The sequence below is a fragment of the Tachypleus tridentatus genome, chromosome 5 (assembly GCF_004210375.1).
Source record: "Tachypleus tridentatus isolate NWPU-2018 chromosome 5, ASM421037v1, whole genome shotgun sequence".
Taxonomy (NCBI): domain Eukaryota; kingdom Metazoa; phylum Arthropoda; class Merostomata; order Xiphosura; family Limulidae; genus Tachypleus; species Tachypleus tridentatus.
In genome coordinates this window covers 15824921-15852094 of record NC_134829.1, presented here as the reverse complement: position 1 = coordinate 15852094, position 27174 = coordinate 15824921, and the positions used below count along the sequence as shown (strand labels likewise).

General features: G+C 34.6%; 1 protein-coding gene across 1 annotated transcript in view; it reads right to left on the bottom strand.

Moving 5' to 3' along the window:
- Positions 1-24597, bottom strand: part of LOC143250597 (pleckstrin homology domain-containing family G member 7-like) — a 187858-nt gene extending 163261 nt beyond the window's left edge. The window contains exon 1 of the mRNA XM_076501402.1: positions 24466-24597. The gene's annotated coding sequence lies outside the window, so the exon portion shown is untranslated. The remainder of the gene's footprint in view (positions 1-24465) is intronic.
- Positions 24598-27174: the final 2577 nt, after the last annotated feature.

Below are 27174 nucleotides of genomic sequence, written 5' to 3'. Positions count from 1 at the left end.
GTCTTATGATGAAACAAAATATATCCTTAGAGCTCAATGTGTTTTGTAAATCAAGACGTTGCCATTTTTTACCCATGTCTGTGAGATTATACATTTAACTCATTTGATTCTAGGAATGCCCGAAAATGTAGTTTAAGCTTATCTTAGTTTGATTATTCACTGTCAGCAATGAAGTTTATAATAAGGCTGCTTAGTAATTTAGCAATACCAAGAAGCACACACTTATCATCATCCAGCGAGTAAACTGAGCGAAGGTCACATATATTTTATTACTCTGAACATAACTCTGAATACAAGAAAATTCCTGTGCTTTATATTATGATATAAAGAACCTCAGTTCGAATTCAGTGTTCGTCTGCTTCTATTAAAAATCATGAATTTCAAGAATGAGATAAGTTATTTGGTTTTTCAAAACGAAAAATCGTTTGATAAACATTTTCAAATCAAAACCGTTTTGGTAAGCGCCCTATATAGCTTTTCAAGAGTATGTTATTTCATCTATGCAACCACTAATTGAGTTTCGTAATATTCTTCAGATATTACAGGACGTAAATATCGAAATTTCTCAGAAACGGAATCATATTTTCCAGATGACGATTCGCCTTGCAGATGGAGAAGGTAATGTCTGCTCATCTTATTAATAAAATAATTTTAATTAATCATTTAGTTATAAAAATAACATTGTTCAATATCTTTTCATTGTTCGATTTCTCATTAATTACTTTGCTTGTGATTAGAAAGTATTATGGATATCTTCGCTTATTAAATTTATAAATTCACAATGAGTTATTTTTCAGATTGAACAAGTGTTTCTTTATGTCTTTACAAACTCACTGAATGTATAGAATGCACCTAAAAGCTAAAATATTACCAGCTACGGAAGAAGTATCGATTTTTTATAGAATTACAGAGTTGGTTTGTCTCTAAAATGTGCCTACAATAACAATTTACACGCTGTATGCAATTCTTACATAAGATTGTTTGTTTATTTTTGAATTTCGCACAAAGATACTCGAGGGCTATCTGCGCTAACCGTCCCTAATTTAGCAGTGTAAAACTAGAGGGAAGGCAGCTAGTCATCACCACCCACCGCCAACTCTTGGGCTACTCTTTTACCAACGAATAGTGGGATTGACCGTAACATTATAACGCCACCACGGCTGGAAGGGCGAGCATGTTTGGCGCGAGGCGGGCGCGAACCCGCGACCCTCAGATTACGAGTCACACGCCTTAACACGCTTGGCCATACCGGGCCCTTACATAAGATATTTGAAAGATGTATGAGAGAAAAAGATGGACACCAAACTCTTAAGTTATTTAAACAAATTTCTGAGTGAATCCATTTTCAAGTGTTTGAGTAAGTTCAAAGATGTTCTCACAAAAATTACTTTCCTAAATGCTGATTTTTTTGTATTCACTTTCAACAAATTTATTTTTAGTATTATCGGATTTCTTTGCTATTCCTAAAACACAAGAACGTATGTGAAAGTTAAGAATAAATTATGCTAAATGTCGTTGCGTATATAAGTTTGGAGAGTCTTGTTCAAAACATAACAGAACAACTACAACACTATGTTTTATAAAACAGGTTAAAAATCATGCACGCTGGACTGCCGGTTACAAAATATCATTCAAGTTTTATACTGTCCATTACGAAATATCGAACCATGCTTTAACTTGCCAGTAATAAAACATCCTATTAATGGCTCGGCAGTATGTCTGAAGGTTTATGACGCTAAAAACTAAGTTTTAATTCCGACAGTGGGCACGGCACAGACAGCCCGTTGTGCAGCTTTTCGTTGAACAACAACCAAACATTATGTCCTGATAGTTATAAATATTATAAAATATAATAGTATTTATTATTAGACTAAACTGTGTCTTACAAAATAACACTGAAAAACCCTACCCTGCTTCCCCACCCCAACGAAATATCAAAATTTAATACTAAAAGATTCTTAAATTCTTCCTACATTGTTACACCTAACGACATGAAAGTTTGTTTCTGATGGTCAGGGTAATCACAACGTGCAAGTTGAACCAAATTTGAGACTTAGGGAGGGGGTTTAATGTTCCTTTGAAATAGCATCAGAGCATCTAGAAGCTGTACAAAGAAAGCGTGAAGTAATTTCAGTGCGTTTTTTTAAATTAAAAATATTCTTTTAAACGCTTCTTTACAACATAGAAAAGAGTTTATTGTGTGTTTAATGGCATTCGACCCCTTCTGAAATAACTCTTTTGCCTCCACACAAAATGTTACCACCTTATGCTTCCCAATTTAAAAAAACCCGCTGGTTGTATTATGTTTTATGTTACCCTTCACAAAACATCACATATATCACACCCTACATGTCAGTTACAAAAAACATTCACTTCCTATCACGTTTAATACTGACTGTTACAAAATATAGTGCACGTTTTATCTACTCTTATCACTCCATGACTTGCTCGATATATTATGTTCTGCACTGACCGTTGAGAAATAATACAGGCGCCTTCTATCACGTTTTACACTGTCGGTTACGAAAACAATATTTACCTTGAATTACGTTTTGACCTCTCAGCTACAATAGGTTTCATGCTCTACCATGTTTTATACAGCCTACTACAAAACATTATGAATCTTGTTACAAAATATAAAGCACCTTGTATTTCGTTTACTTGCTGTCCATTACGAAACGTTATTCACGTTGTAGCACATTTTATGCTGTCCGTTATAAAATATATGTAGAAACTAGTATGCTCTTGATTTAAATAACGTAGTGCTCCTCTGACGGTATTTAAGGATGACTTTTACATGAACCTTGTTACCCTAGAAAATCTTCACAAATAAAAATTTTAAAAAACACATTTAGTCTTAGTCATAGATCTATGTGATGTATTTGTTCATTGACTACGCCTTATATTCTTAGAGCCACCCGCTAGTACAGTGGTAAATTTACGAATTTACAACGCTAAAATCAGAGGTTCGATTTCCCTCGGTGGACTCAGCAAATAGTCCGATGTGGCTTTGCTAAAAGAAAACACACACATACAATATATTCTTGGAAATGAAGGCATTTTTCAGAAAAACAGGTTAAGAATACACAAATTGTGACAAACACCACCGATGTTCATAAAAAATAAAGAAACATCAAAGCTTCCTACATAGAGAAGTTATTTTAAATTTTTGAAAAATATCAAATAATAATGAAATTATATTCATCATCAGAAATGTTTAAGTTGATTTAAGTAGTGATAACTTGAATCTATAATTTAGGGTTGGTTTTCATTCATTCGTGATAAAGGTGCTTTCAGTTATTTTTCTATTAAGATAATTGTTTTTGAAACAATTTCTGTGGTAAAAGAAATATTAGAGTTAGCATCACCATAACGTTAAGAAGCGAATTGAGGAAATGTTTATATTCATTCATTTTCTTTGCACCTTTGATGTTTTCCAAAACATAAAAAACAGTTTCGTTCTTAAAACGAACATGATATATCATGCAATGTATTTCTATAATTCATTTATTGTCTACGTCTGAAGCACAAGAAATACAGTTTTCACACAGACAGGAGAAAAGATAAAAAACTAATTTTACAAGAAGTTTCTTACCGCTCCCAAAGCCTCATAATGAAACAACTGTACTTAGGGAAAGTTTAGTTCGGTGATGAAGTGAAATGAATATTTCGGAGCATGTTTTTCTTTCCACGCGTGTTTCTGGATTCGTTAATAGTGTGAGCTGTGAATCCATTTGCTGAGGCTATCTTTTAATTTTATCTAGACTCTCCTGTAATAATGTTGCTATTGGATACCTCAAAACAAGCTCGTAAAAATTTCGGGTGAACAATCGACTGTTTTTCTTTAAAACCGATCTTCTTCCTACCCCCCGCTAGTACAGCGGTAAGTCTACGGATTTATAACGCTGAGATCAAGGGTTCGATTGCTTTCGGTGGGCTCAGCAGACAGCCCGATGTGGCTTTGATATAAGAAACACACACACACACACTCTTCTTCCGATTTAAAATGTTATCACTCTGTGTGAGTTTGGTGTACAATAATGTGTCAGGAAACTATTAGTGCTGAACATTCAGGAATAGTAACTATGTTCTTACTGCGAAGGAGTTCAGGGTAAAATTAATGTTAAAATAAACCATTCATTGAGAAACTCCAGACCGTGAATCCAGTTGTTTCAGGAAAATGTACGAAAATGACGTACAAATGTTGTGTAAGACGACTCCATCCCAATGGCAACACCCATTTCTTGGAGATAAAAATAATATACAAAAGAAAACATTATTTAATAGTGCAACATAAATTAGTTGTTTCATATCTCTTAAGTTTGGACGAAAATTGTAGATAATAGCTTTGATGCCCGTACCCTGGACAGTAGTTATGTAAATTCATGATTATTGAAAAGTTATCTCAGGATGTTAAAAGTTGTTTCTTTCATATATGTATATTAAAGACCAAAATGTACGTAAAAACAGCAAAACACAAATATGAAACAGTAAGTTTGCATGTATCACCTCATGGACCCAACAAAGCTTCATGCCAAATTTGGTAGAGATCCATCAAAAGTGGCGAAGTACTGGTTCAAAAAAAACATAAAACACTCATTAAAACTGCAAACTGCAAAATTAAAAATTGTATGTATTTCTCCATGGACTTAATGAACTTCATACCAATTTTTCCAAAGATCCATCCACAACCTGGAAGTATTTACCTGGACATAAAAGAGACACTACCATTATATTTATATAGGTGGCGCGAGTGCATTAGATTCGCGTGTGACGTATTCCTAACGTCATATCTGAATCCTGAAAATAGAGAAAAATAAAGTTCTCTCTGACGGGAAGCGGAGGCGAAACGGAAAAATCTTGACCCCTATTACAAATCTACATACACACAGGATTTGGTGAAATTACGAGTTGCACGTCAGTAATAAAAACGTTTTTTTCCAGTATTATAAAAGCAAGAGCTCCATTATAGTATGATTATCCAAGTGTATTTTCAATTATTCGATTATATTGGAAGTTTTTTAGTAAAATGTACATGTGAACAGCTTACTAAAGAACGTGCATCCTATATCAGACTATGTACAACTTGTTACAAAACAACATGCACCCTGTATCACGCTCTATGTTGAATTTGTAGCTGTAAAATGTATTTGTTAGATTTAATCACTGGTTTCATTTAATTCTTTATATTTAACTGATTTAATAAAATATCACAGTGGTTAAGAGAGGAGACTGTAGATAGTTTGAACGGCTGTAAACTGTAGGAACACTTCAAATCATAAACAGCTCATAATACTCATATGTTAAAAAGTAACCGCTAAAAAGTTATATGAACATAGCCAATTATATACAGGTTCCAAAAATGTGTTTGTTTTTTAAATTTCGAGCAAAGTTACACGAGGGCTATCTGCCTCTAATTTACTAGTTTAAGACATTTGAAGGAAGACAGCTAGTCACCACAACTCACCGCCAACTCTTGGGCTATTTTTAATAACTAATACTGGGATTGGCTCTCACTATATAACGTCCTCACGGCTGAATGAGCGAAAATGTTTGGTGTGACGAGGATACGAACACGCAACGCTCAGATTACCAGTAGAGCATCCTAACCACCTAGTCATGTCTCCAGAATTATGTAGAATATCACGAACATTAATCAGAATCAACATTGTTATTTTTTTTCTAATATTACCGTCAACGATGAAGATTTTTACTGTGGATTCTTTCGTAATGTAATACAAGATATTCATAAAGAATTTTTGACAACGTATGTCAATTCTTTCTCGTTCAACTAGTTGTCATTATTAAGGTATTAGAAGCAGACTTTAATGTGATAAACTACAGGATAAGATGAACGAATTTATCTCTGCAAATGTCCTGCAAACAAAACGTGACTCTGTGTGAATGTTATCACGCTTTCGCGTACGTTCCGTTCACGTGACCCATTATTAAATTTCGGTAATCACTGATCAGAACGTCAAGGCTTCGAACGACGTGACTGATGAAGTTCGACGCTTGTCTCAAGTTTAATGATGAGCCAGACTGGTGTGTTTTATTGTCAGCTTCTAGAAATCGCATTAATCTAACGGGAAATTACCTTTCCGTCAGTAATAACTAGACCAATCAAAATAAATCAAGCGAGTTCATCGAAAGTACTGTAGGATAGATAAATCGCTTTTGGACCAATAGAAGGCAACACTTTCAAGAAAATAAAGAAAAAAGAAATTAAAAAAATAGTAGTGTTTAAAGGTTATTCTTTTCTTATGAAAAGTCATGCCAAGTGGGCATCGTTCACTAAAACATAAAGCTCAGTTATTATAACATTGTGTAACTGTAACGTAAACGGCTTCATCAGCTGGTACAAGACTCAAACAAGTTGTTTTCACCTGAATTTTAAGACTAATTTTGAAACTGGTATGGTGAGCATGTTGCAACTATAACTTGTTTGCTGCATTCTGTTTCGTGTTACAGGTAAAACTATGTGATGACATATAGTATGATAATTTTGTGATGCTTATGTGTTTCAGGCTACAAAACTTGTTGTTACACTGTACGTTATTTTCTTCAAACAATAGTTTTTGCACCAAACTGAAGTATAGTTAATCAGGCTACATAAGGAAAGACAGCAGTTAAGCAGAACACACATTATCGATTAATTTATATTTTATTGATTTGTTTGTTTGGAATTTCGCATAAAGCTACTCGAGGGCTATCTGTGCTAGCCGTCCCTAATTTAGCAGTGTAAGACTAGAGGGAAGGCAGCTAGTCATCACCACCCACCGCTAACTCTTGGGCTACTCTTTTACCAACGAAAAGTGGGATTGACCGTCACATTATAATGCCCCCACGGCTGGGAGGGCGAGCATGTTTTGGCGCGACTCGGGCGCGAACCCGCGACCCTCAGATTACGAAGTGCACGCCTTAACGCGCTAGGCCATGCCAGGCCATATTTTATTGAATCTCACGTAGTTTATCGTGTTATATTTTATAAGACAAGCTTAGTGATCGCAGAAAGGTAAAATCACACTATCATATCTTATTTTGTTTCTTGGTAGAAAGCCAGTGATTAATATATATTTAATATATGTAAATATAAACTTTTAATATTTAAATGTTCACTTCTGATTAATAGGGTTAACGGTGAACCTGGAATTCATGAATCGTTAATGACAGTGTGTTGGTTAAATAATAAAGCCAAGTAGCATAACATATAAAACCTTGGAAAGAGCAATGATCTTTGGCAAATGCCAATACAAATGCCATAGCAGCAACTAAGTAGTTTAATTAAATGTCACCAGAGTAATATGATGTGAAGAAAAAAAACAGTATCGTCGTTTAGCAAACCCGATCGACTTACACTTATGTACAACAAGGAAGTCACATTATGGAGAAAAACTGAATAAATGTTTTCAGAAAAAAACCTTGTAGTGATGTTTAACAAAACACTAAAGTCATGCAGTACCAGTCACATGATTTGGGATCATTTTATGAAGCAAACTTTAATAAAGTTAACTAAATATAATCGTTAAACAAATAAGTAAATAACATTGCCTAATTAAAATCGGCCAAAAATTTTCTCGACAACTGACAAAAGTCTTTAGCAAAGATCTGGTAAACTAACGTAGAAACAAACAAGTAGAGTCGTTTAATTTTTAGCAAAACTCCAGTAAGCTAGCATAGAAAAAAAACCAACAGTTGGAAAGTAAAATCTTAATAAACTTGAGTAGCAACAACCGACAAAAAGTGTTTAGCAAAATTATAACAAAGTAAAGTATAAACAAATAACTAGACTGTTTTAACAAAATCCTGGCTAATTAGCGTAGAAATAATTATGTGGACTAGCAAGAACTAAACAGCATTTTCTGTTGATTTTTTTTCTTAAACCAGAATTAATAATCTATGTTTTTGTATTCGTTTGTAATTAAACACAAAGCTACATAATGGGCTATTTGTGCTGTGCCCACCATGGGTAACAAAACCCGGTTTCTAGGTTTGTAAATCCGTAGATATTCTACTGTGCCACAGGGGGACAGTAACCTGTGTAGTAACAACCATTCAGCTTTGTTAGTCTTCGATCCAACTATTAAATTCTGGTACTTAACGAAATCCATCTTGTGCCTTGTGGAGGTTGAAGGATAGATCTGAAATGCTATTTTAAAACTTCTCTGAGTTTGAATCCCCCCACCAAAAGTAAAACATAGGCGAAACATGGAAACTTTTATCTCAACCATCAAATACTAAGGTCTTCCCATATGTTGATATTATTCAAATTGTTACCTTCTGCTCAAAATGACCATTGTAAAGAAGTCTAAAACTTTTCACCAAAGAATTTCTTATAAGGTGTCGTCAATGGCGTCTGATCATTAATGTTACTATAACCAAAATACTGTTATTTGATGCCTCTCGAATTATATTTTCACTATATCGTAACCATGAGCTTTTAAGTATTCACATCAATCATATTCCCATTTATCTCTCTTACCCTGTTTGGTGTTACACTGATAGGCGTGAATTTATATTGGTTGATATTTCAATCAGTATTTACTTAAACCATTAGTTTTTTCTTTGTACATCACGAACGATATTTGTCGTTTATGAGTCCACCTTCAACAATTTTATAGCAGTATTTAATTATATGTTGATCGAAAAACCTAATTTCTAATATTTCTGATAAACCTTTACAACCACAGAATTTTGCTCTTAAGTGTAATTTAGAATATTCAAATACTAAAGATATGATTATCGTTTAAGTGGTCTAAGCTATTTTTAAATGTTGCATTTGATTGTCATATGAGAAGACTGCTTGGCTAACACAACATGTCGTTACTTAATTAGTGCTGAATGATTTTATCTTACTTAGAATTCTCACGACAATACTTAAATATTGTTAGATAACGACATTCTAAGAAACCAAATAAACACAGCCATAAAACTATGCTCACCAGATAAAATTAACGACAAATTAGACAAAATAAAACAATACTTCAACAACATCAACATGTTTCCTCCACAAACCGTAGAACACATTATACGCACACACCTAGACAAAAAGCAAAATCAACTAACAAAAGTAAATATACCCCACGATTTAAAAAAATAATGAAACCACATACTGCTGCATACCATATATTCCCCACATCAGCAGACAAATAACAAACATTTAACAAAAACTAGTAACAAAATATGACATTCAAGTTAACACCAAATTTATTCAAAAAACAGGCACAAAACAAAAGGTCTATACTATGTAAAAACTACACTGACAAACATAACACCAACATTATTTATAAAATACAATGTGATAGCTGCCACGACTTCTATATTGAAGAAACAAGTAGAAAAATTGAAACCACATTCAAAGAACACAAAAAGTCATCTTCACATGTTTTCGGACACTACAAATCAAATAAACACAACATAACCATAGAAAACACCCAAACACTAAATAAAGAAACAAACATAAACAAATGCAAAATTAAAGAAACCTTACTTATACAACAACTCAAGCCCAAAATAAACCAATACAAAGGAACACCTTTATACCTATATTAATAAATATAATCAAACATCTAAGCACGCCCTCTACATTTCTACACTCAAATACACAACCTTCTTCAAACATGTGGTCGTTTATTGGTCAGTAACCCTTTCTTTCTTTGTGAACCTGACGATGACCGAAGAAGGTTAAAACGTTGTTCGCTCCTCTACATAGTGCTTTCTCTATCAATACCAGTCGTTTTTACATATATAACAATTAACGTTAAAAAACAAACATATAAAGTCATTTGTCTGGCATATTATGGTCTCGAGAAAAGGCGACTTCCATTGTGACTTGTGAGGGACAAAAGATAAATCTGAAATGTTATATTTACTTGCCTCTGATTTGAATCTGAAACTCACAAATGAACAATAACGTTGGAAAACAAAGCCCTACAATTTATACGATTTTTATCACAAATTTTAGACCAGCTGATATCAGCCTTTTTTCCTTCCTTACCAATTAGATATAGTGTGACCTAGTGGTCATAGAGATCGACTAGTAATCTACGAGTCACAAATTAAAAACTCCATTCCCGAATATGCTCATGCTTTCAGCCATGTTGGTGTTATAATGTGACAGTCAATCAAACTATACGATTAGAGTAGCACAAGAGTTGCTATATATGTAAAAACGACTGGCATGGATAGAGAAAGCACTATGTAGAGGAGCGAACAACGTTTTAACATATATAGCAACTCTTGTGCTACTCTTTTAGGAGTTAGGGATGGCTAATAGAGATAGCCCTCGAGTAGCTTTGCGCGAAATTCAAAGAAAAAAAATATCGTCTGTGATGTGCAACATTTTTGTAGATGGAAATTTATACTTTTTATTAGAAAATCCACCTTGTTTTGTTAAAATACGTGCGTGTACACTTGCATTTAAACGAAGTGGCCTAGTTTAATTTACAAAGAAAAATGATAAAGTGCCCTATCTTGTACAACGTTTTGAAATGAAACACAGCTTACCTAATTGTATATAAAATCATAAGGCCAAAATTCCCTTTGAGATCAAAAGGTCAATTCATTATTCTTCAAATTCAAAATGTTGGGACAGCGGTAAGTCTAAGGATTTACAAGGCTGAAATGAGGGGTTCGATGATTCCTCTCGGTGGACACAGCAAATAGTTTGCTGTACAAACACACTCACACATTGTTTCTAAATTAATCTTTCAAACTGAATTCCTTATTAACCCTTGGAGACTACTGAATTTTCCCAGTTATACTTTAGATAAAATACATATGAAAATAAATTATTTTTGACTAACTTCACAACAGGACACATTCATATTAAAAACCTTGTTTCCAAAATAGTTCAGAAAGTTTGTTCAGGGCCTTAGTTTAACTTATTTCCTGTTGACGTCTCTCCGACAACTGCGATGTCGCTTATAGACAGACAAGACTTCCAGGAAGTTATGTTATTTAACAACGAACACACAGTTCTCGTCTCAGTCCTTCCGAGTAAAAAGCTTCTCTATCTGATCAAAGTCTCATTTCCGGAAGGCTTGGCTCAGTTTTTTGTTCTCCAGCAATACTAACGGACTACTAGAAACACAAAACGTATTACGGAAGCAGTATGTTTTATCTCTTTGCCTTAATTAAAAAAAGATAATCACAGGAGATGAAAACAATTATATTTCACGAAATTCAGACATTTAATCTCAGCCGCAACAGAAAATTAAGGAAGAATTTGACTCGAAGAACAATTTACTAACTTGAAAATATACAATACCATTAATTTCTTTTAATTAATACAGGGTGTTCGGAAAGTCACTGTGCAGTTTTGTAATCAGCATTCATTCAGTCTATTTCAAACCAGCAACTGAGAGCGGTGTTTAGAAACATAATAAGGAGGATCCAGACCTGTATTGATGCCAATGGGGGTCACTTTCAACATTGATTATAATTGTCATTCATATTTACCTCCTGTATTCTATATTGAAACATGTCTGTTAATAAATATACAAGTGCACAGTGACTTTCCGAACACCCTGTATTTTATCTTTTGATAAATATTCGATTATTGATGTGATAGCACGATGAACAAACAAGATTATTCAAAAAGCTTAATTTTAAAACAGAAAATAGGGATTTTCAAAACATTACAGAAACAAGATAAGCAGCTAAAGAGAAAATGCGTCACAAGAAAAGTAAATAAATAAGGTTAAAGTTTGAGACCCAAAGTTAGACACAAAGATGAGGTTATTTCCTCCAGCCACAAATCCCTTTTGGACTCTCCTAAATATTACAAATTTTAAACATAGAGTCAACCTATGAATTTATAACTTGAGGATACTATGAAACCTATAAAATTCGTAATCGTGTAGTGGTTTGGTTTGTTTTGAATTTCGCGCAAAGCTACACAATCAAGAGCTATCTGAGCTAGCCGTCCCTAATTTAGCAGTGTAAGACTAGAGGGAAGGCAGCTAGTCGTCACCAACCACCGCCAACTCTTGGGCTACTCTTTTACCAACGAATAGTGGGATTGACCGTCACATTATAACACCCCCACGGCTGAAAGAGCGAGCATGTTTGGTGGGACGGGAATTCGAACCCGCGACCCTCGGATTAAATCATGCAGTGTTGGTTATGATTTGACTCTCGCTATCAGCCATCACTGTGATTGCTGATCAGATGCTCAAAACTGAACTTCTATCAGTTAAATTACGTGTGACTGATTTATCGTTATATATTTATTTTAATATCAATGTTTCTTTCAGTTAAATATATATTTAAATATGCATGCAACTTATAGTCTTAAATATGTATTGCAAAATTCCTCCATCCCCCACTGGTTTTGGTTTGGTTTGTTTGGGAATTTCGCACAAAGCTACTCGAGGGCTATCTGTGCTAGCCGTCCCTAATTTAGCAGTGTAAGACTAGAGGGAAGGCAGCTAGTCATCACCACCCACCGCCAACTCTTGGGCTACTCTTTTACCAACGAATAGTGGGATTGACCGTCACATTATACACCCCCACGGCTGGGAGGGCGAGGATGTTTAGCGCGACTCGGGCGCGAACCCGCGACCCTCGGATTACGAGTCGCACGCCTTACGCGCTAGGCCATGCCGGGCCCCCCTACTGGTACAGCGGTAAGTTTACGGATTGTACCCCCACTGGTACAGCGGTAAGTTTACGGATTTACAATGCTAAAATAAGGTGTTCGATTCCCCTCGGTGGGCTCAGGAGATAGCCTTATGTGGATTTGCAAAAGAAAACATCCATACATGCAAAATTCCTATCTATTCACTAAAGCAGCGTAAGATTCTCGAGTGTAAGAATAAAAAAACGTTCTATGTATGCGCGTAAACACTAGTGATCGCCAGTATTGTTGCCCTCTGAAGCTTATAAAATTAACTGATACAACGCGCCAAGAGACTATATATATTGGTGGTTTGCTGCAGTTTTTATACTATAACTGTAATTAACGCTTATTAATCGGGAACTTTAGATATTGACGTTTATAGATTTCGAACATTACAAACCGTTTATTATCGACGGATTAACATCGGGCATTAGTATTTTTACGAATACATTTTATAACTTCAGTGGTGAAAAACTTAAGTCTGGCCAGCGAATAGCTAGCTAACTCACTGTAACGTGAATTGCACCTGTATCAACACAGATTTAATTCGCCGTTGTGAACCTTGGATACAATACTAAGAAAGTTCGGATTCAAATAAAAAACTCAGTAATGTTTATATGTTTGTAAAACATTTGTATATAAATCATTGTTGGTAATAACCATTAATATATATAATATAATGTATATTGAAATATATTTATATTAATCATGTGTAACAATATTGTTGACAAGTGTCATAAATTTGATACATATTGACATTTAATTAACTTCTAAATCCAAATTACATTTTAACTAATTTGTCTATTTCAAATTGTAATATGTAATACAGTAAATTAGAGGCTCGTCCGAGATAAGTTATGATACATAATATACAGCTCAAATATTTTTCTTATGGAAGACAGTTTAGACGTTTGTGAAATAAGGGCAGTGCTAAAAAAAATTGATCCTGTCAGCAGCGTCATGTCCAAAAGAGCAGGAACCCTTTACATAAACAAATGATACGTGACATCAGTAAGTTGGTAATCGTTACGTTACATGTGTCATGGCTGCCATATAAATATTAAATGGCATCCACGTTTTGCACGCAGCTCCATACGTAGCAGGTAGTAGGTTATGAGGCTCCATATGAGCCATAGACTACATTAAAACTTCAGTAAGCTAGCGCAGAAAAAACCAACAACAGTAAAAGTTTATACAGCCGCTTTATTTGCTATATAGACAAATAAATTTAAAAACTACTTTACAGAATGCACAGTAAACCGTTTACTAATACTGCTTAAGTATTATTACAATACTCAGTCATTTTTGCTTTAGACAGGTTGAAAGAAATTAATAAATAATAATAAAAAGAACAAATGGGCGATTCCTATTATGAACCACTACAGTGTTTCACTGAATGGCAAGTGAGCAGAGAAATAGATGAAATAACTTAAACCATCTTCATTTGTACTCAAATTCATAAAATACATACAATCTAATAACACAAGGAGTAGACCCGGCATGGCCAAGCGTGTTAAGGCGTGCGACTCGTAATCTGAAAGTCGCGGGTTCGCATCTCCGTCGTGCCAAATATGCTCGCCCTTTCAGCCGTGGGGGCGTTATAATGTGACGGTCAATCCTACTATTCGTTGCTAAAAGAGTAGCCCAAGAGTTGGCGGTGGGTGGTGATGACTAGCTGCCTTCCCTCTAGTCTTACACTGCTAAATTAGGGACGGCTAGCACAGATAGCCCTCGAGCAGCTTTGTGCGAAATTCCAAACACAAACAAACAAAAATAAAAAATTGGTTCGAATCTTGTAAAATTATATTCTTTAACCATTGCATTAATCGTTTGTTATGCTCTATTTTTAAAGATAATAATAAAGATAAAGATAGATACCATGAAATACTAATATTATATTATCTTCATAATCAAAATTGAATATTTTAAGTCAAAGGGCCAATAATAAAAAGAGACGGCAGTATGAGCCTTGCAACCACTACCTCTAGCTACACAAGAGCAATGTTCTACCACTGACCAATTCCAGCATACCTTAACCAGCACAATTTCTACTGTTATGTAACTCAGTAGTAGATCGTTGTTAGCTAGGGTTTCCGGGTTAAAGCCTCCATCCCCTTTTCACTTATTATTTTATCTTTCAGCATAAACTATAGAAATCATTGCTAGTCGGAACATGAACAGTTGAGGTCAATACGGGAACCTCCATTGTGCCAAAGCTTGCGAAAAGTTCTGTGACGAAATATATTTTTCAATATCAACTTTTCAGTTCCAAGTTATGTCGAATACTAACTACCACCCTAAATACAGTGTTGTCCTTGGGACTCACATTTCTTTGGTTGGGCCTGATTGAAGACATCCTAAATACAGTCTCGCCCTGTGGATTCACATTTCTTCGGTTGGGCCTGATTAAAGAGATCTTAAATACAGTATGCCATGGGACCCACTTTTCTTTGACTACATCTGGTTAAACATATTTTAAATATTGAGTGCCTTGAAAACCCGTATTTCTCTGGCTCGATCTGATTTAGGACTTTCTAAATACAATGTTGTGCTCTAGAACATATTTATTTAGCTGGATTTGATTTAGGGCATCCTAAATACAGTGTCAACCCAGGATACCACATTATTTTGACCAGATTTGGCAGTCATAACTGACCGTTACAAATAGTAATTATATTGAAATTATATTATTTTATATTTTACTAATCACAGACAGGTGTTGTTATATTGACTTGTTAACACCAATAGATTCATGTATTGATTATACACATTAAAACTGTTAGTTCACTTTCTGTAATAAGAAAACTATGTATGTTGGATATAGGTTGACAATAAAGAGTGTCTTCTACACACGTATCGCAAGCATACAGTAAAGAACACTTTCATAGTTCTTCTGCTACTGAATTATCTTGTTACGTGACTTAACATGGAAAGAAAAACCTTGCAAGAATCATAGTAAATGTGAAAATGCTCTCTTCTTGGGATAGCATTTAAAACAAAAAAATAAACATTATCCAACCCAGTATTTCTTACCATTATTATTAATTAAAGTCTTACGTGAATCTTTCACCTGGTGTTATTCACAACCATTTCACGTATTCAGTTCTTCAAATACTATGTGGCAAATAGAACTTCCCATTGGTTAAAAAGTTCTTCCCTATTACTACTACTACTCATCATCATGTCTTTTGGTCATTCTACCGAAATGGAGACATTGTAGTTGTTATAATTACTTGTATTGTTTGGCGTGGCTTAGGCAACCACTCACTAAAATACGATCATTAAAGGTCAACTTGCAAATAAAAGTCTGAGAGCAACTCCTGTGGGTTGTCATTCAGAAGTAAGCGTATATATTTTAAACTACAGTTTCAGAAAAATCTATTGTCTCTTAGTAGAAAGGCTTAACGTGTTTAAAACATAAGGCATAGAGCAGTTTCTGTATGTATATTCTAAACTAAAATCGTGATGCAGCTCCTATGGCCGGTCACCCAATAACTTTTTGTATTAAATCAAAGTCTTATGACTGCTCTTTTAGCAATATCTGTAATTTTGTTAAACCCTAGTCTTAGAGTATATCTTATAGTTGGTGTCTCAGCAATAACTGTACAATTCTTGCAGTTTGATACAAGTTTGTATTATTGGGCTTCTAGTAATAACTGTGCCCCCAGTAGCAAAGTGGTATGTCTGTGGACTTACACACCAAAAACCGGGTTTCGATACCCGTGGTTGGCAGAGCACAGGCAGCCCATTGTGTAGCTTTGTGCTTACTTCAAAACAAACAAACAGTAATAACTGTATTTTTTACGCCCAAATTCTTACAGCAACTCCAAAGTCTTGTTACTATAAACCCTTTAAAGTCGAAGAGATTTTAGGAGTGCGCTCCTAGTAATAACTGTGTAAGTTTTCTCCGAACGACTGATAACAGCTCCTAAAACTTTTATCCCACTGATAATAATTATGTGTGTTTTAAACCCAAGTCTAGGAGCAACTCCAAAGACTGGTCTTCAAGAAATAATTGTTTTTTGGTCTTTTTCAGGTCAAAGACGTAAAACAGCTACTGCGGAAAATCTTCCACTACAGCTCTAGTTTCTATTATATTTATGGCTAATTCCCAGTAGTAGCTGTCGATATTTTAAACCAAAACCTGACATCATCTTCTATGATAAGTGTTTTTTTATACTTAAGTGTGAAGGAAGATGCTGTGACTGGTCTCCCACCAATAACTGGTTTTGTTTTAAACACAAACACATGCAATCTCTCAGAAGAATGTCGTAGAAGAAGTTTTACAAAAGAACTAAGAGGTGTAGGTGTAAATAGACCTTTACACTACTGTTGACGACTTAAGTCACTTTTATTTACAAATTCTATGTTATAATAATAATAATTATTATTATTATTACCAGTTATCTTTTGGATTTTATTCCTTATGATACTTCGAAAATGTTAAGCATGGGTATATATTAAGTATTTTAAACGGGCGTGCTTAAAATTATTCTTGCGTTGTAAATTTATATGTTTGTTTAAAGTAGAAATATACATACACACACACACACACAAACATACACACATCAGTAAGGAATTCTTTCCTAATAAACACCCTTCTTTTTTTTCCACTTTGAGAAGTTGAATGGATTTTTCCACATATTATTTACTGTTTTCCATAAGTAGGGATGAATTTCTACTTCTTCCACTTATTTAAACGACATAACATATACGTGTCCTTTTACTTTGTGTTATGTAAATAAATATGTTTATTTGCATGTTTTAGATGTCGTATTACGCATGTATTTTGTGGTACAAAGTTAAATACGAGACAATATATCTTCTCTCCTTCTTCTCAAGAAAAAAGTCCTAAGCTATAAAAAGATCGATTGCTCATTACCTTAGGCATCATGAGAAAATACCTCTTCCATCCTTACGCAGATCTCCCACAACACACCCCTTCTATAACAGGATAGGAGACGGAACCCATCAAGTCTTTAAGTTCAAGATATTAATCCAATAAGTCCTATATCACAACCCGAAAACAGCCTGCTTCGTAACTACCTAGTCCGTGAGCAGTATTTTCAAATAAATTTATTATTATTCTTCCATCGCGTGAAAGGCTGAAGGGCAAAAGTGAAGTAGGAATCGTCTTTTGGAATTTTATTGTTAACCGTCTTCTTCATTTAGTTGCTTCCAATGTGCAGCACATGTTAAACGGTAATGATTATGTTAAAATGTCACCTGAATTTCATATGTGAAGACAGCGAAATATAGCTACATAAGATTCGAATGAAGAAATCATGTTCACTAGTTGTTAGCCGTGGCATGGCAGCTTATAGAACGGCTTTGAGGTTTTTCTTTTTGTTGTTTTTTTTATCAACTAAAAATTTTAGCTCATAATTTCGTCATTTTTTGACCGATTTCAGATCAAATTACAGTTTCGGACCCAGAAGGTCAAATCCTTTTACTTGATTGGGCACGCCCACAGTCACCTAGATAAAATAATTTCAATTTAAAAGTAAGCTGGTATAGTTTTGATAAGTAATAAAATCGAATCGGATATACGCAACCCCAAGCTTGATGTTGTTGGCACACAAAAATATTGCTAATATAAAGGAAAGAAAAAGATCTTTATAATCCTGCCTAAAATAATTTCAACTGCCATGGCTGTTGAAGATTCCCTCTTGCTTATTTTGCATCCAACTGCTGCAAGGTTTTTTTTATTAAAACAGAACTAGTGAGTGGGACTTGAACTGCTTATAAAGATAATAAACTTTATCTCTGTTTTTTTAAACATAAAGTTACATATAGGCTGTATGTACTATACCCATCACGAGTATTGAAACCCGAATTTTTGTGACATAAACCTGTGTACATACCGATAAGCCACTAGAGGGGCAGTTTATTTCTGAAACCGCATCATGATCATTACTTTTAACCTAAATTTGTTTTTCTTTTCTTTTAATAAAAAGTTCTGCTATTCTTTATCTGAATTTAAAAGGCAGTGATTCGGTACCGATGACGTTAATTTTTATTTATTCCATTATAAAAGACTTGAGCTTTACCTTCGATTTATATCTCCCTATCCAGTTTACTGGTGAAAGGTAAAAATTCCCCGAAACCCGTCCATCGTACTGACAAATGGCGAATTTAAAAATAGACTAGAAATCGTGTTTCTCTGTGGCTCATGTGTGCAATATTGATAGTCAGAGTAAGAAACTGAAAAGTTGTGGAGATTTAGAATTTATTATTACGGTAGAGAAAAATTAAAGTTAACGACGTGAAGATGGCAGCCTGAAATTACAGGCTTACGGTCAGAGTAGTATAGAAATGATATGAAAGTTATGACGTCACTGATGAAGGTTAAAACGAGATGAGCAAAGTTTTGATTTGATAGTTTGTTTGTAATTATACACTAAGCTATAAAATGGGCTATCTGTGCTCTGCCCACCACAGGTATTTGGTGTAATAGACCTGAGGGAGCTCATGTCATACGATGACAAGACTAAATCGCGATCATTCTAGATATGAAGAAATGGAGATGATGGATCTTAGAGAGACTTCCAGTATAGCGTGTTAATGTTATTATAAATGGAAACAGAGACCTAACTAGTAGACCAACATTTTCCAAAACTATTATACAATCAGATAAGAATCAGCAGTTAGCTAAAACTTAATGTAATTATCTTATATCATGTTTGATCAGATTAGAATTAGGACTATTCCCTTTCTTTATTAAATTATTCTAAACCTAAAAACTTTGGATCGTTTGGTGATTTTCGTCACTAGAAACATTACTGCCAAATAATACTCTAATGTTAACAAAGACCAGCATACCAACCATTTTGTTTTTAATTAATATTTTTTGTTCATAGAATTTCGCACAAAGTTACTTAAGGTCTATCTGCGCTGGCCTTCCTAATTTATTGACCGATAGACATGTTCGGCGACAGGATTCGAACTCACATCTTGCAAGTCCATCTTCTTAGCCACCAGACTATGGTAGGTGTTTGTTCGTGTTCGTGTTTTTTTTTTTAGCAAAGCCACCAAGGCTATCTGCTCAGCCCACCGAGGGGAATCGAACCCCTGATTTTAGCGTTGTAAATCCGGAGACATACCGCTGTACTAGCGGGGGGCGACTATGGTAGGCCTTCAGCTATTATAAATGAGTTTCTCGGGTTATGGGAAAGCCACACATACACGAGTGTCCAGTGAACATGATTCAACGTTTAGTGAGAAAGCTAAGTTATTGAATTTATTATTGTTTCTACTATCTGTTGTAATATTCAAGAAATAAATAAATGAAACCTAAACCTGCTATAAAATTACAAGTATTTTTTATTAATTATCTGGTTCCAATTTGTTTAAATAGTTCCAGTCACGAAACTGCCAATAACTCAATCAGCAATCATTTCTATTAATTAACATCGTGTAAAAAATTAAAGAAAAATGAAAATTGAGAAGAAGTCATCATGGTCTAACATGAACAACTTTCTTCATTTAAAGTCCGATATGGAAAACATGTGGCTACACTTTAAGAAATATTTTTAAAGTTACTGAGAACGTCAATTTCTACTTCTGTTTCCCCGTTTACCCCGATTATCTTTGTTATGGCAGACATCCAAAAATTCATTTAGTTAAAAATAATATTTACTTTCTGAAATAATGTGGGGATTTTGTATTATAAGAATTTGTTCAGTCAGAAAGTAAAATCCACTTGCAGCTCCAGAAAAAAATTACACATTCACTATTAGGTGTAATTTCTTCTCACTTCTCCGAAGAAACTAAGTAAACACATTACCACGTGTAATATTTAGAATATTACAGATTTTTATTACATATAACATAAGTGCTTTTGTTTGGTTTGTTTTGTTTTGAACTTGACGCAATGTTTCACGAAGGCTATCTGCGCTAATCATCCCTAATTTAACAGTGTAAGACTATAGAGAAGGCAACTAGTTATCACCACCCACCGCCAACTCTTGGGCTACTCTTTTACCAATGAATAGCAGGATTAACCGTCACGTTATAACGCCTCGCGGCTGAAAGAGTAAACCTGTTTTGTGTGACGGTGATTCGATCCCTTATCATCAGATTACGAGTCGAGTGCCTTAACCACCTGGCCATGCTGGGCCTCAAATTTTTTTGTACATGTTTCACTTTAATTACGAGAACTTGGGTTAATTTTTGAAGATATAATGATTCTATACCCGTTTACACATTCGAAAGTTGTGTCTGCACATTTATTTTTTGTTCTCTTAAATGTACAACTAAATCTCATACAAGTGCAGGTTTCAGTATTCACTTCTTATACTCCACATTACACAACCTATTTTTCAAGCGGAAAATAATAAATAATTACACGCTAATCAGTGTGAATATTCACAGACTGGTCTTATTATATTAAGCCCGGCATGGCCAGGTGGTTAAAGCACTCGACTCATAATCTGAGGGTAAGGAAGCGAATCCACGTCACACCAAGCATGGTCGCCCTTTCAGCCGTGGAGGCGCTATAAAGTGACGGTCAATCTCACTATTCGTTGGTAAAAGAGTAGCCCAATAGTTGGCGGTGGGTGGTGATTACTAGCTGCATTCCCTCTAGTCTTGCACTGCTAGATTAAGGACGGCTAGCCCAGATATCCCTTGTGTAGCTTTGTGCGAGATTCAAAAACGAACAAACAACCAAATTAAACTGTAATATGCTACTATAATGAAATAGCCTATTCTTGATGATGAAAACCCCACTTCAAATCTAAATGTATCCCGAACGGCTGGTATGGGTATAAACACTTTTATTGATAAGCAGAAAACATCGTTTCGATATTTCTAGGTCATCTTCAGATTAACAAAGAGAGAGTTTGCAACTGACCCAAACCACTAAAGCCTGCAAGATAGTTTTAGAACTTTATACCCAAGACCCCAACCCATTGATACTCACCCCAGCAATCAATTAGCAACACTTATAGAATTCACTACCACCAAAACTAACTTCACGTTTAATAACCAAAACCAAATAAATGACCTAAGTATGGGTAATCCCGTGTCACCAGTTTCAGGCAATATTTTTATGACAAAGACTGAATCTCAAGCGATCAATTCAGCCTTACACCCACCACTATACTGGTACAGGTATGTTGATGATACAATTGTTGGATTCACATCCACAGAACACACATTTTGTTTTTGTTGGTTTTTTTTCAATTACGTTAACTCGATACACTACAACATTAAGTTCACCCGTGAACAGGAAAAAACTAACCAAAAAGTATTTCTTAATCTCTAGATAAGTAGAACTGATACGCAATTCAAAACAGAAATCCACAGAAAAATCATACATACTGGATTATACATTCCCTGGAACTCAGCACAAGAAACAAAACAAAAACTCAATATATTAAAAAACCAACTAAACACAACCACAAAACTATGTTCACCTGATAAAATTAACAATGAAATCAACAAAATAAAACAAATCTTCATCAACATCAACAAGTTTCCTCAGAAAACAGTGGAAAAAATTATACGCATACATCTAGACCAACAACAAACAAACAACAATAAATCCCAAGATACAACAAACAACAAAACCTTATACTGCTGCATATTATATGTTCCCGACATCAGCGAAAACATAACCAGCATTTGAAAAAACTTTTAATGAAACACAACATTTCAGTAAACACCAAATTTATTCAAAAATAGGGTACAAAACTAAAGTCCATACTATGTAAAAACTACACTGACAAACACAACGCCAACATAATTTATAAAATACAATGTAACAACTGCCACGACTTCTGTATTAGAGAAAAAAGTAGACAAATGAAAAATAGACTCAAAGAACAACAAAAAATAAACCTTCACACGTTTTTGAACATTTCATATCAAATAAACACAGCATAACCATAGAAAACACCCAGATACTTAGTAGTGAAACAAATGTAAACAAACGCAAAATCAAAGAAGCCCTACTTATACAACAACTCAAACCAAAATTAAAACAATATAAAGGAACACATTTATACCTATACTCATTAATAACCTAGCATCTAACTCCAACAGCCCCAATAATCCCGTACCCGTTTATACTCTCGTCCCTAAAACGTGTGCCCTGCAACGATCAGTTGCAAACTCTCTTTGTTAACCCGAATATGACTTAGGAAGGTAGAAACGTTGTTTTCTGCTTATCAATAAAAGTGTTAATACTCATACCAACTGTTGTGGGAGAAAAAGCTTAGTTTTATGTATTCTGCTTACTTACTTACAATGTTTAGTGATAAGAAAAGATGGTAATGGTTGAACTTTCATTCACTTTTTGTACCTGATACATCAGGTTAGACCGATAATTATCTTTCTTTTTAAGGCTGAGTGGGATAAAATAAACTATAACAAAATTAGATTTGATTAGGTAATGTTTCCTTGCACAAGCTTATAACCTATTTGATTAGGTAATGTTTTCTTGCACAAGCTTATTACCTATTTGATTAGGTAATGTTTCCTTGCACAAGCTTATTACTTATTTGATTAGGTAATGTTTCCTTGCACAAGCTTATTACTTATTTGATTAGGTAATGTTTCCTTGCACAAGCTTATTACCTATTTGATTAGGTAATGTTTCCTTGCACAAGCTTATTACCTATTTGATTAGGTAATGTTTCCTTGCACAAGCTTATTACTTATTTGATTAGGTAATGTTTCCTTGCACAAGCTTATTACCTATTTGATTAGGTAATGTTTCCTTGCACAAGCTTATTACCTATTTGATTAGGTAATGTTTCCTTGCACAAGCTTATTACTTATTTGATTAGGTAATGTTTCCTTGCACAAGCTTATTACCTATTTGATTAGGTAATGTTTCCTTGCACAAGCTTATTACCTATTTGATTAGGTAATGTTTCCTTGCACAAGCTTATTACCTATTTGATTAGGTAATGTTTCCTTGCACAAGCTTATTACCTATTTGATTAGGTAATGTTTCCTTGCACAAGCTTATTACCTGTTTCAGTTGCTAATTTATAATTTTTTTTCAGTATCTTTATAAACGGCTAAATCCCAGAATTGGTTCTTTGTGTCTGTATGAATTGTGTGTACTTTTACTGATTCCATTTCGCCTGTCTGATTTTAACTAGAATCTTCATCTGGCGCTAAACTAATCTTCTGCTCCTTCGTTCTTTACTGTCTTCATAATTTTACTCTTGTATAAATTTAATATCATATTGCCTTATCGACAATAACAAAGATATTATAAACACAAAGATTCTTTTTTAGTACATGCAAATACATTAAGAAGTAAATCTTTCTCCGAACGTTAAGAAGAGAGGTTGATAGTATTACGAAACATGTGATATTGGGTTTGAATCCTACTTGATAAAAAAAATTATGTCAAGACATAAGAGATCATAGAAATTACTGCCATCACATAAACACGCATGAAGAAACATTAGTCATAAGAGGGATGCTGTAACCCCAATTCACCACATTTACTGATCATGTTACAGCATTAATTGAGGATATTCAGATTGAACTCCTTTGGCGTATAAAATAGGGAATTCAGCCAAACTCTCTTCAACTTCTTCCTCTTCACGCATGAGTGCACGTGCATAGCATATTGCTTGACTCTTTTCAAAACGAGTTGTCTAATAAAATAAGTTCATATCCTGTAAGACTCAAGTCTATATCAAATTGTTTCCTTTCCAGTAAGCCTCCTAACCTCTGCACTTTTTCTTCGAAATTGGACACTATCAATAAATTTACTTAAATCAAAATTCTGATAACAATTGCGAAATATATTTCAGCAAATCAGGAATCATATTTAAACAAATACAAAGTATTTTTGGTTGTTTATTAAACCAACTTACCTTGAAGTTCAATAGGTTTATTAGCCCCAGATAAACGAATCGATTTCTACATTTACAGCAGACCGCTGGTGTGATTGGTTATGAAGATTCGGCGTTTGGAAACTTGAATTTTTGAAGAGATTCCGAAAAATCCATACACCTGAGGAGTGCATAGAGAGAATTGCTTCTAGTTCCGTACGTGTTGGTGATGACACTATTTGTTAGATTCCGTATTCTTGGGCTTTTCTATCCTGCACCGGCGCACTGTGGAACAAATGGAGAAGAAACAGATTGCCAGCAGTTGATTGGTCATAATTTCAGTGAGTAATTACGTCACACAAGCATAACATCACCTGAAGACTCCCTATTGTAATTAAGAACAGGTGGCCTTGGGAAAATGTCCAGAATAGTATGTATTTATGGATATAAATCTGGTAAATAAGACCAGTTTTTTAGAACACTGCAGAATAAAATGGTGTATATTATGAAGCAAAAATTAATTTTTTATGAATATAGTATGTAATATTTAATCAAAATCACACATTGTTAATGACAGTTATTGCAAACTCACTTTCAGCCCAGGTAACATCTAACATTCTAGCTTCAAATTCGTAAATACTTTTACTAATTTTATTAAATGTTAGCTAATTTATGTAATGAGTACAAACAACCATAAACTCATATAATGATTTAAGCTCATATTTATTTACAATTTTTACATAGGAAACGATATGTTGATATTTCTGTAATGAAACACAAAAACCCGAACATTTATCAATCATATATACATATATGTATAAAGCTAATGTCCTCTTGTCTGCTAAACTTCTACATTTTAAGCTCTATTTGGATGAAACTTCGTACGATGTATCAGCACTGTACAGGGAAATTTTCATAAATATTTCATTACAATTGGGTCTCTTATGTAAGGAAGCACCCCGGTGAGACCCGGCATGACCAAGTGTGTTAAGGCGTTCGACTCGTAATCCGAGGGTCCCGGGTTCGAATCCCGGTCGCACTAAACATGCTCGCCCTTTCAGACGTGGGGGCGTTATAAAGTGACAGTCAATCCCACTATTCGTTGGTAAAAGAGTAGCCCAAGAGTTGGCAGTGGGTGGTGATGACTAGCTGCCTCCCCTCTTGTCTTACGCTACTAAATTAGGGACGGCTAGCGCAGATAACCCTCGAGTAGCTTTGTGCGAAATTCAAAAACAAAACAAGTTTTTATTATTTGTTATAAAGCACAAAGCAACACGAAAAACTATCTGGGCTCTACCCATCATAGGTATCAAACCTTATTTCTAGTGGTATAAGTGCCACCTGTAGGCTTTGTATCTTTACTGAGTATAAAGTGATTAATAACATCGTAAATCATTATATCAAACGGAAAAGTGACTTTTCACGAAGAAAGTCTGAAACTTTGAGAAAGAAAATGAAATGACACGATGCAAATTACAGAAAGACAAAGACAGATTTGCTCACAAAATTATGAGGAACGGTCAGTGGGAAGAAGTCAGGAAAAAGTTCGTGGCAGAGAACCACACCTTTTAGGTCACCAGGATGCTGAACGAAAAAATGAACAAGCTATTAATTTCTTAAATCGTTAAACAGTCAGAAGAGCTCAATAGAATGTTTCAAGTTTTGCAGGTTTAAACACGAGTCGGTAAAATATGTCTACCTCTACGATTCCTGTTCAGCTATACTGTTTCATGGGAAATCTTAAACAGTGTGTTTCATGAATGGTAAAGTGAAACTCAGTTATTGGTCAGTTGCACCTTATTTTCTATTTTACTTGTTCATGGTGAAGTCAGCTGAATCCATGCACTTTTTATCTAATGTTCGCAAATGCACTTGCGTTTTCAGTGTGACATCTACGGGCTGTCATGACGAACTAACAGACTCTGGTTGGAATAACTGGAATCACAGCTTTCGTGTACAAATCTACCGTATGTATTGGATCTTTGGCTTCTATAAATGATTTGAAAGTTCCTAAATTTTGCCAGATCTTTTTCATTGAATCAAAAATGGAGTAAGTTTCATTACGAATTAACATGTGTAATGATGTGAGGGAGAAAGACCCTGAAATACCCAAGGTAAGTCATAAATGGCAAAAGTGAAAATTATCTCTGAGTTGTGATCAATGAGAAGAAATAAACCACAAGGTTAACATGATTTAGTTCTCCGTCCTCAAATAAAATTGTTATGCTGAAGCCAAACCAAAATGTTGAAAATCCTGATATTGTTTTGTGTCTCAAACAACATCCTGGAGTGAATTTCGGAGCTGCATAGGAGCTGTGATGTTTTTTAGCGTCATCTTTTACCATGTAACGATTAGATTATTGAGACTTTATCTTAAATATAAAGATGGCAAGAATGTAACATGTTTGCAATACTATTTCTATCGAATTATGGTAAGGTCAAATGCGTACGGCCAGGCATAGCCTGGTGGTTAGGACGCATCATTCGTAATCTGAGGGTTGCGGGTTTAAATTCCTGTCCCATCAAATATACTCCTCCTTTCAGGCGTGGAGACGTTATAATGTGACGGTCAATTCCACTATTCCAGTGGTTCCCAACTTTTTTTATGCCCCGCACCCCTAAAATAAATTTAATATATTCTCGCACCCCTCACAGTAATTATTTATTTAAGAATAATTATTTCTTAATAATTATTAAGATATAATAATTATTATTATTGCTAAATAATTATTAGCACTTTTGATAATGTTG